Source organism: Argentina anserina, chromosome 3 (assembly GCF_933775445.1).
Source record: "Argentina anserina chromosome 3, drPotAnse1.1, whole genome shotgun sequence".
In the NCBI taxonomy this organism is placed as follows: Eukaryota; Viridiplantae; Streptophyta; class Magnoliopsida; order Rosales; family Rosaceae; genus Argentina; species Argentina anserina.
Window position 1 is genome coordinate 10,809,512 of NC_065874.1, and position 11,480 is coordinate 10,820,991.

Consider the following 11,480-nt stretch of genomic DNA (forward strand, 5'->3'; position numbering starts at 1 on the left):
TGCCGTCAACAATGCCGTAAAATTTCTTTGAATTTTGATATCTGTCTATCCTCTTCCTTTCGGACCGGCCAATCCCGTGCTGACATGTCTGCAAGATATCACACGCCAGCATTCTCTCCCCAATGACAGAAAATGCTCTAAAATTTTAGGTTGTAATTTGATTATTCCGCCTAAAATTTAAGATAATTAAATTTATCTTATAATGATAAACGACGTCTATACTTTTTTTCCCGATCCATATAGTGTTTATCATCTAGGTTGATACTAGAATTGTTTAGGGAAATATAAACACACATATTATAGGCCAGTTGTCTAGCATTAGCATGTAGTTCTAAATACTCGTTACCGAATTGAAAATCACTTCGTAGTGCTTTTACAAACCGATGATCCATACTGTCAAATCATCATTGTTAGTTAGACAAATCAACTCTAATTTTGAAAGACATTGATTCAAATCAAGCAGAAAACTTCAAGATGCAACAAATTATAAGTGACAACTTATATGCAACTCCTATTATTTAAAGAAACACATACGCATACGACATAAATACATAACCCTCCATGTTCTTGTTAAGTTATTGAAATAATATATATATATATATATATATTTTAAAACAAAAACTTAAGAGAGAGAATGCTCTGATACCAATCTCTCACGCCCCCAAATCCGAAACCACTATTATATGGAAATATGGTTCCCAAATTAGTTGTGTGATCTTAAAATCAATAAAATTTCCTTAATAAAACTGATAGAAATATATGTTTGAATACTATTTTTATTAAGAAGTAAAATCAGAGTTATTTTACAATACAACAGATTTAGAAATACTGAAATTTAGCGAAGATACATGAGTCTCACATTTATTGTCTTGAAATAATATTTGAAGAAAATCATCATTTTATTTAGTAGATTCATCCAATTCCCCAAGCATATACTCATTACCAGAAAATAAGATTGTGTAGCATCATGAGTAACACAGACCCAGTAAGTACATAATATATTCTTATAATAATTTGGCTAATGAGAAATTCAAATATGAACAACCAAGTAAAATGTACCAAGAACAAGGTGTATTTGGTCACATGAATTCTTATTTATGCATATAGATATACATAGTAGCATCAATATATTCAATCAATTGTGTGAATTTTCAAGAAAACTGGTAATTAATCACAAAGTCACATATTAGAGTTCACGTTTACCCAAAACACGGATAAGCCTCAGGATACCAAGGCCAACACCAAAGTATGTATACTCTAGGTCAATTCTCCTATGAGTATAATAGTGCACTATAGGTAGGGAGTAGGGCCTAAGGTAGGGCTCGTCAACGGCCAGGCCGGGTATTTTCACAAATATGAAGAACCAAGCCCGCCCACCTAAAGCGGACCGGGTCCGGCCGGGCCGGACCTTGCGGGCTTGTATTAGAAAAAAATATAATACTCTAATTTTTAAGGGTTTGAAACAATAAAAGAATTATTAGAAAACATTCTAAAAAAGTAACAAATAAATTCTAATTTCTCAATATTGTTGATTGATACCAATAGATGTGATTGATATATATATATATTTAGAGTCCCTGTAAAAATTTCATCAAATTCGGACGTCGTTTAACCGTCGGAATTTTTGGTCAACAAAAAAAAGGCGTTTTCACATAATAAAACCTCATTGACCGGGGTTTTGCCAAATGGTTTTTCTCATTACGACCACGCACGAACGGTGACAAAAATTAGGTGATTTCAAATATGTAAACAACTTTCCGCTTTACATCTTGGTAATGAGTCCCCCCTTAGGCATATTAGGGTTATTTTTCGGTTTACGGGAAATTCCGACGGTCAAACGAGGTCTGAATTGGATGAAATTTTAAAATGATCATTAAATATATATACTGATCACGTCGGATAGTGTCGATCGATTCCGAGAAGTTTCCTTCATATAGTCGCTTCATAATGTGATAGTTTTATTATGAACCTAATATAAATGTTATAATACATTAGTCGACACTTCAGCGATCGAAAACTCAAATTCAAAATATAGTCCATTGACACCAGTAGATGTGATCGGTATATATATTTAGGGAACCTGTAAAAAAGAGGCATTTTGACATATTTAAACTTCATTGACCGGGGCTTTATCAAATAAATTTCTTCAGTTCGACCGCGCAAGATAGGTAACAAAAATTAGGTGATTTCATATATGCAAACGACTTTCGGCATTTGCAAATTTGTAATCGGTCCTCTCTTATGGCATATTTGTGGTGTTTTCGATTTGCCGAAAATTTTGATGGTTAAACGAAATCCAAATTGGATAAAAACTTTTCAGGGTAACTAAATATATATACCAATCACATCGGCTGGTCTCGATCGATTTTGATAAGTTTCTTTATATAGTCACTTCATAATGTGATAGTTTTATTATAAACCTAATATAAATGTTAGAATACATTAGTAGACACTTCGGCGATCAACAACTTCAGTTCGAAATAGGGTCGATCGACACCAGTAGATGTGATCGGTATATATAGTAAGAGAACCCGTAAAAATTTCATCCGTTTTGGACATGGTTTGACCGTTCGTCCCAACGGTCAACTAAAAAAGAGGCATTTTGACATATTGAAACCTCATTAACCGGGGCTTTGCCAAATAAATTTCTTCAGTTCGACCGCGCACGATAGGTAACAAAAAATAGGTGATTTCATATATGCAAACGGCTTTCGCCATTCGCATATTCGTAATAGGTCCTCCCTTAGGGCATATTAGTTGTGCTTTCGATTTATCGAAAATTATGACGGTCAAACAAAGTCCGAATTGGATGAAATTTTTACAGGGTCATTAAATATATATTCCAATCACATCGGCTGGTGTTGATCGATCCTGTCAAGTTTCTTTTATATAGTCGCTTCATAATGCGAAAGTTTTAGTATAAACCTAATATAAAGGTTATGATACATTAGTGGAAACTTCGGCGATCAATAACTCCAGTTCGAAATAAGGTCGATTGACACCAGTAGATGTGATCGGTATATATATTTAGGGAACCTGTAAAAATTTCATCCGTTTTAGACATGATTTGACCGTTCGTACCAACGATCAACTAAAAAAGAGGCGTTTTGACATATTTAAACCCCATTGACCGGGGTTTTGCCAAATGGAGGACCACACACAATCAGTGACAAAAATTAGGTGATTTCAGATATGCAAACGACTTTCGGTGTTCGCATTTTGGTAATGGCTCTTCCTTTATGACATATTAGTGTTGTTTTCGGTTTACCGGAAATTCCGACGGTCAAACGAGTTCCGAATTGGATGAAATTTTACAGTGTCACTAAATATATATACCGATCATATAATTGCTTCATAATGCAATACTTTTATTATAAACCTAATAAAATATGTATGTATAATATTTTATTTTTAGCGGGCTTTTTGCGGGTCGGGTCGGGTTTCACACCTCTAATTTAAGCCCGGCCCTCTACCCACGGAAGCGGGTTTTGGCGGGTTTTCTCGCAGGTCGGGCTGGGTAAAAGCCCGTCGGGCTTGCTGGCCTCCGTGGGCTAAATGATGAGGCATAGCCCAAGGCTAACTCACAAAGCACAAAACAATTTTACCAACAATTCACTTAAGCACGGGGTAGTACTAATCACCCGGCTTCACACTTCCAACTCAATAACATCAATAGAATATTACAAAGTTTAGTAATTAAGACAATATTTAAATACTAAAAAAAATCTTACACCAAGATATAAATACTTATCAATAACTCAATGTCTGCATGAATTAAACAAGTTAATAAACTTGAAAGTAAATGTGCAAATAAAATAAATGTACTTTAAATTAAAAGAAAATATTTGTTAGTAGTCATTTCTCCCATAATAAGGAAAGTCTTTGTCCAAAGTAGCAATTGTCATTGAAATAATAGTGCCAAAGTCTGTCAACTTTCCGTATCGATAACTCAATTAATAAACGTCCAAAAACAGGAAAGTGAGGAGTCTATGTTCAAGGATTTTTCATAAGGAATCCAATAGAATAAGTCATACAGTCCAGTTCAAAATTATTGAGTCTAATAAAAAAGTTCAAACACAGTAGCAGTCCATTTTGGTAAGAGCTATATTTTTCGTATTTTATACGATCTGAGTTTCTCGAATGTAACAATAGCATTAAATTCCTTTCATAAAGTTTTCAATATATTTGTACTATCTAACACTAATATAATTCATAAAAGATAATACTATTAGTATTAGTCTTAAACTCGATTACAAAGTATCGAGTATACGCAAGAATATGAGCTAACGTATTTAAATCGTGGTCTAATACTTACAAAAAGAAATTTTCTATCTTTGAAAGTATAACCTTAGCATCATTGGTTTCTAAAGAGAAATATTAGAAGAAAAATTGAATTAATTCTAAGTTAATATAACCTTAGAGTATTAAATAATAAATACTAAATTTCGGGGTACTACAAGGAGGCGATGTGATATTCAGAAATATCACGAAAGCCCAATAATGGGAGTATGTGAACATTTATGAGTTGCCGGGGAGGGGGCATAGTGTATGACATATGATATGGCATTATCACTTTACTGAGGCCAGCGAGGCTAGTTCATTTTCTATTATTGATATTTATTTTAGACTAGCGGGGACTAGTCGATATGTGTAAGATGTGTTGTTGATTATTTTCGTGAGAATGAGATTCTCAGAAATTGTTAAGATATTTTCATTGTTCGAGTAACTATTGAGGGAATTTTATTTTCGAGTTGACTAATGACCCTTGTAGTCTTATAGTGAGTTGAGCGGTTGTGGTTTAGAACGAGCTACGAGTTCCAAGGGTCTGAAGATATTAAGTAACGATTACTGCGTAATGATTACTGCGTACTCTCTAAGGTACCCTTAGTTGTATCTTGAATTGTATTTATGGGATGTGATCGTGGAGTTTGGAAATTTTGAAGAACATGGTGGCTCCAGGTGTGGAGGTTGGATTTGTGATATTGGGAATGTCGTTTTGTGCATGTATGGGTTGCTACTTTCAGGAGAGACTGCCGAAAGTTTTGGTATATCTCATTTGATAGTGGTCCCCGAACAATCTGCCTCGATATCATAGTAAATTTTGGGCGGGTCGTGTCAGAAACTCACACATAAATTAAAGTAATTTGTTTCAAAGAGATAAGGTAACAAATGGTTAGGGAAATGCATCTTAGTATAGAAGTATGTGGCTTCATACTGTGTTCAAATTTTTAGAACATAACTTAATAAGAATATGTCAATTACATTCAACTAATTCAGTGATGTACTCACTACAAACCTGAAGCAATTAGTAAATGAAATATGGTCTTGCCAAGTAGAGAATTCTTCTGTATCACCATGTTCAAACATGCTCTGCATCACTACATTAGCAAATCAAATAATTGTGCAAACTCCAAGAACCATTTATCTGCTCACTAAACATATAAAAGCCACAACTTCTTACTTGAGTCAAAATATCATAGGGTTGAATGTCATGCACACTATTCTGATGTGTTTGAAATTTGTGTAAATGATTTGAAATTAGAAGAAGAATTCATCACCACTCACCATTATAAATTGTACGTGTTCAATTGAGAAGGATCAGAGATGTATCTCCATAATTATTTTCCTTCTGGGAGCTCTTGTGCATTTTTTCGGTACTTTGCTCTTCTTTTTCTCAGCCAGGTCTTTGAATCTGGTACGTGGCCGACCAACTATTGATTTTCTTTTAACTCCCCGCACAATAAATGTTTCATAATCATTAGATTGAACTATACCCTCAATCGCTTCACTTTTGCCATTTGTTTTCTCCAAGGGTGTATGACTAGATTTTTCCTCTTCTTTCTCATTGCGTTTTTTCCTTAGTAACTCTAAACCTTTCAACATCTCAACTAAACAATCATGTGCATATCTTGTTAACTCTTCATCATCAGCTGCAACAATTAAAATATCACAAGAAGTGCGGCACAAATAGCTATATCGTTTGCCAATTGACGCCTTAGGATTACCATGAACCTCATTTTTTTGATAACTACTAATATTCACAGCTTTTGCTTCTCGTGTCCACCGTTTCAAAATGTATTGCTCCGAAATTTTCTTCACATTCTTCTTGTCAAGCACTTTTAGTGCATGAGCACACAGAATCCCAACAAAAGTAAACTTTTTACAACTGCAAATCACATTATGTGCTGGAGCTTCATATTTAACCAAGTGCTCATTATGTTCAGACTAAGTAGCACAGACACGTGCTCATGATACCGTATTACGTGTTCGACACGGACACAGACACGCTCGGACACCCGAATTGACTTTGGACACGGCTCGGACACGCGGACACGCACCAACTCATAATAAAAGTGAAAGTGCTTATGGTGAGAATCGAACCTTGGTCATCCAAGGCACTCAACAACTCCTCAACCATTCCAACATATTCAATTTTTGTTATATTTATGCACACTTTAATATATATATATATATAATGAGAGAAACTAGTGATAAAAATAAGAATGCTTGTGGTGAGATTCGAACCTTAGTTATCCAAGGTACTTATCAAGTCCTTAGTCATTCTAACAAGTTATGTTTTCATCAGTTTAATGCACACTTTGACATATATATACATCTAAAATTCTCAATACTTTTCAAATTTATAAAATAATTTTTTAAATAAATATATATATATATATCAAAAATAATATTTAAAAATTTCTATATGTTGTGTCTGCGTATCGAATAGTGTCCAATACGGACACTCGTGTCTGTACTAGTTAGTGTTCAGAGCTATATATTACTCTATATTCTGATATCATCCCACACTTACCAACCTTGTAAGTACTATAATTATGAATTCTCACAAATTATTTCTGAAAGAGTAAGAACACCTCTGGAGTATACACTTATGCTCCATGTTGCAGCATATGTGCACTCACTGCTAACATAGGACTAGTATTTATCATCTTGTATTCAACGGTTAACTCTTCATATCTTCGATCAGCCAAAACTCTTTCATAATGTTCTAAAAACCGCAAAAGATTAAGTTTTGGCTTCAAATATTTCTTAAGCACATTATTCATGCATTCACTACGTTGTGTGTTCTTCATATGAGTAGTGAAAGTATCTCTCACATACACCAATACCCACTTTTCTCGCAATTCAAATAAAGCATTCAACCACTTATTTTTCTTGATGCCATATTTCTCAAGCATAGCATTCCATGCTAATAGTTATTTATTCTCAAACTCATAGTCATACATACAATAGTTAAAATAATCAACGAATTTTGAAGATCGATGAAAGACATGACTCAAGTTTTTAGCAGCATTTTGATAAAGATGCCAAACACACAAGCGATGTGTAGCTTGTGAAAAAACATCCTAAACTGCAGCCATGACAGCAGACTGGTCTGTAAGAATTGTCAATTGTTGCTTACAGACATAGAAGAGAGAAAAGTCTCAAACAACCATCTAAATGATTCTTTTGTTTCATCATATAGCAAAGAAGCCCTGAATAATGTTGCTTGCTTATGACGATTGACCCCAATAAATGGTGCAAAGGGTCGGCCATATTCATTTGTTTTGTACGTCATATCAAAACAAACAACATCACCAAAAAGACCATAATCACTTATTAACCGAGCATCAGCCCAAAATATGTTTGTGATCATATCCTCGTCATCAAGTTGGATTGAATAGATATATGACGAATTCTCATACTGCATCTTTTGAAAGTATTGCAATATAGCACTTGCATCTCTCTTTTCCATTTTAGACATTCACTTCCTTTGTATGTAATTCATGTAATCCTTCTTTGTAAAACCAAGATTCTTTGTCCCCCTTACATCTCTACTCATCAGTAACCTTATCAAGTATAATGCACCCATGTCACAAAGCCCTCTTTGTTTTTCCTATTGTATCTTATCTTCACATTGAACCCATACTTGCCACCATAAGTAGTATAAAACCTAAAGAACATAAATTTTCAGAAAATTTTCCAAAGTTTAAACCTTCAATAAAACAGCTTAACCTTTCATAAACCCAAACCTAAATTCCATCGCAAAACCTCACATTCAATCTAATCACAAAAACCCATAATTGAACCCAATACATTGATCAAAATACCATCTCTATTCTTTAAATAATTGATCTTTACCCATATATAAACATAATATGTATATGATCAGTTATTCTCCATAATTGAGAGAGAGAGAGAGAGAGAGAAAGAGTACCTAAGGAGGAGGAGCTAATCGGCAAAAGCACATGAGGGTTAATGGTTAGGTTCCAAGAGAGACTCGAATTTGCAAAGCATCGAGTCTGCCTCTGTTTAGTCTTCATATCACCCTCTTAGCTCTTTGAAATGATTTAAACATCTTAATTGATAGAAGCCACATGTCATCTTATTACTAGAGATGGTCATTTAGAGGTGACTAGGGCTGGTCACCCAAGTTTTGTCCATAGAATAATGGAGCAAAACTATGTGATGAGTTGTAGAGAGAAGAAGCATATGAGAGATTGAGAGAAATCCCTTAAGCAAAAAGAAGACTAGTGAGGACGTTGAGTCGTTGTATCCCTCCGTTAACATTCTAAACAATTAATATTAAAATTGACAAATGTCATTGTTTGATAGGCTTGCGTTAGCTAGCCCTAACCAAGGCTGGTCAGGCAAGTTTTTTTCTATTTCATTCTCATATATACAGATTGGTTCGATAAAGCCCTAGATCTAATATCATCAATTGCCTTTCAATTGTGAGAGAGAGGCTAACGAGGTTAGGTATTTGTGCAACACTAAACGAAAAAACCGAACCTGAGCCCTCGCCGGAACCCTATAAGCCTCAGGGACTCTGCGGCCTTCCAGAGCTTCCTCGTCGTCTCCCCCATCCTCGGCACACCATCGTTATCGATAACAGCCCTGATACTACCACCTCAGAATCTCCCACAGGAAGCTCATCAAAAGTCTGCCCCATCCCCGATCCCAGTCCATCTCCATGTCCTCAATGACCTCGACCTCGTCGAAGTCCAGATCCAGAGTATCAAATTCTTTGTAGCCGGAGCTTTCCAGGTCGTCGAGCAACAGAGTGCATCGAAAGTTGGAGTAGGGCTGACACGGCGGTGGGGGAGGCGGGAAGGCCGGGGTTTGGGTGATGAAGATGGGTGTGTCGGGGTGAGAATCGTCGGTGGGAGGGGGATGAAACTGGCAGGTGTGGCCGCGCTTAGGCTAGCCGCATCGGCATTCAAAGAGAAGACGACGACCAAGGAAGAGGATAGATAGCAATGCTGACATGGAAAAATTAGACAGATGTCATCTTCTTATTGGTGTGCCCCATTTTCCAGGGGCAAAGAATTTCTCCAGTATAAATATAGGGTTACCCGAAGCAGTATTTGATCCACAACTTAAACCAAGCAACATCATGTCTTCCTTTACAAAGCCATTACTTTCCCTGTTTCTTTTCTCCATCGTTGCTTTCATTGCTCAAGCTCAAGTTCCTGCAAATGAAACTTTCACGCTTGTCAATGAGGGAGAATTCGGGACTTCTGTTGTTGAGTATTTCAGAGACTACCGCATGCTACAAGTCTTCAGCTCCCCTTTCCAACTTGGCTTCTACAACACCACCCCTAATGCCTTCACTCTTGCTCTTCGTATGGAATTGACTCATTCGGAGTCGCTCATGCGTTGGGTTTGGGAAGCCAACCGTGGAAACCTAGTTGGCGAAAACGCCACTTTCTCTTTGGGGACAGACAATAACCTCGTCTTGGCTGATGTCGATGGCCGTCTGGCTCATCAAACAAACACTAGCAACAAAGGTGTAGTAGGCTTCACATTGCTTCCCACCGGTAACATTGTGCTCTATGACACAAAGGGTAACATTGTGTGGCAAAGTTTTGACTCCCCTACCGACACTTTGTTGGTTGATCAGTCTCGATGCGCCAGTGGAGTAAGCAAGCTCGTCAGCCAGTTGTTGGATAAAGAAAACAAAGATGGTCCTTACAGTTTGGTACTAGAGCCAAAGCGATTGTTTTTGTACTACAAAAGCAGCATTTCAAAGAAGTCACGTTCAGCAAGGAACGTTGGAGAATGTCACGTTCAACAGCGCTATTGATGATGGTGTTGTTTGGGACTTATCATTCCTGACTAGAGGTGGCAAACGGGCCGGCCCATTTTAAGCATGTCAAAATCATGCATGCATGTGTTGTGCTCGGGCCGGGCATTTGTTTTTCGCGTCGGGCTCGATCCGGCCCATTTGATTAAATATTAAATCTCGACCCGTCCCGACCCATGCCCATGTCGAGCTGGGCTTTTTTATGACTATTTTTACATATGCCAAAACTATGAATTTTTTATCACTATTTTGATGATATTTGTGACATAATTTAATTAAAATAATGAAATAATCAAGAGTTTATATTTAAAATGTCTAATATTCAATTCTCATTATTATAATTGTTTAAAATTTTATATAAATAATATAAAATTATGTGTTTAACGGGTCGGTCATGAATTTATCTTGTATGGGTCGTGCCGGGCCAAAAACGGTCTTGGACCAAGTCAAGCCTATGGGCTAAAATATCTAAACCCAGCCCAGCCCATTACAATAACAGGCTCATGCCGGACCGTGCCGGACTGATTTTTAACGTGCCGGGCTCGGGATCTTCAGCTCACTTGCCACCTCTATTCCTAACCTCGAGGAAATAGTCGCTATCTTGGTAGACCCAAGTTCAATGGCACCTTAACATACCTCAGGCTCGGAATTGGTGGAAACATCAAGCTTTACACTTACCATGGTCAGATAGATTCATGGGCGCAAACCTTCACTCTTTTCAACAGAAACTCGAACTTTGAAACCGAGTGCCAGTTGCCGGAGCGGTGTGGGAGCTTAGGCGTTTGTGAGGACAACCAGTGTATTGCTTGCCCAACGTCTAAAGGACTATCAGGTTGGAGCAAGACTTGTGCACCGGAGAAGCTAACTTCTTGCAATGCAAACAGCTTCAACTACAACAAGTGTAATAGAGGATCAGCTATAAAGGAGGTTGATTGTGGTAAGAAGTGTAGTTCCGAGTGCAAGTGTTTGGGGCACTTTTACAATAGGGATACATCAAGGTGTTTGATAGCTTATGAGTTGAAGACCTTGACCAGGATAGCCAATTCAACTCATGTGGGTTTCATCAAGGCCCCCAACAACTAGAGCATACATCACTTGTGTTTGTTCTTGTTGGCTTTGCCCCGGCCGTTCAACTCTATGCATTTTCCATTGCCGTTGAATTGAACACATAATGTCATGAAATAACTGCATGTTTCAACACTTCCAATAAAAATTTCTTCATTTGGAGAACAATTAAATTCGCCATAGTCAACACATTGGTGGTGAGCTTAGGGATTTATTATATTTTTCAGACCCAATATAACGGTAGGCGCTTATCTTTTATTCGAAGAACTCGTATATTCATTTATTCGAAGATGGATTATACCTTCGTGTAGGTTACAAATATATATAG

The 11,480-nt window shown here is 36.9% G+C and overlaps 1 pseudogene; it reads left to right on the forward strand.

The window, feature by feature from the left end:
- The first annotated feature begins 9,397 nt into the window (after positions 1-9,397).
- Positions 9,398-11,191, forward strand: LOC126786280 (EP1-like glycoprotein 3; annotated as a pseudogene).
- Positions 11,192-11,480: the final 289 nt, after the last annotated feature.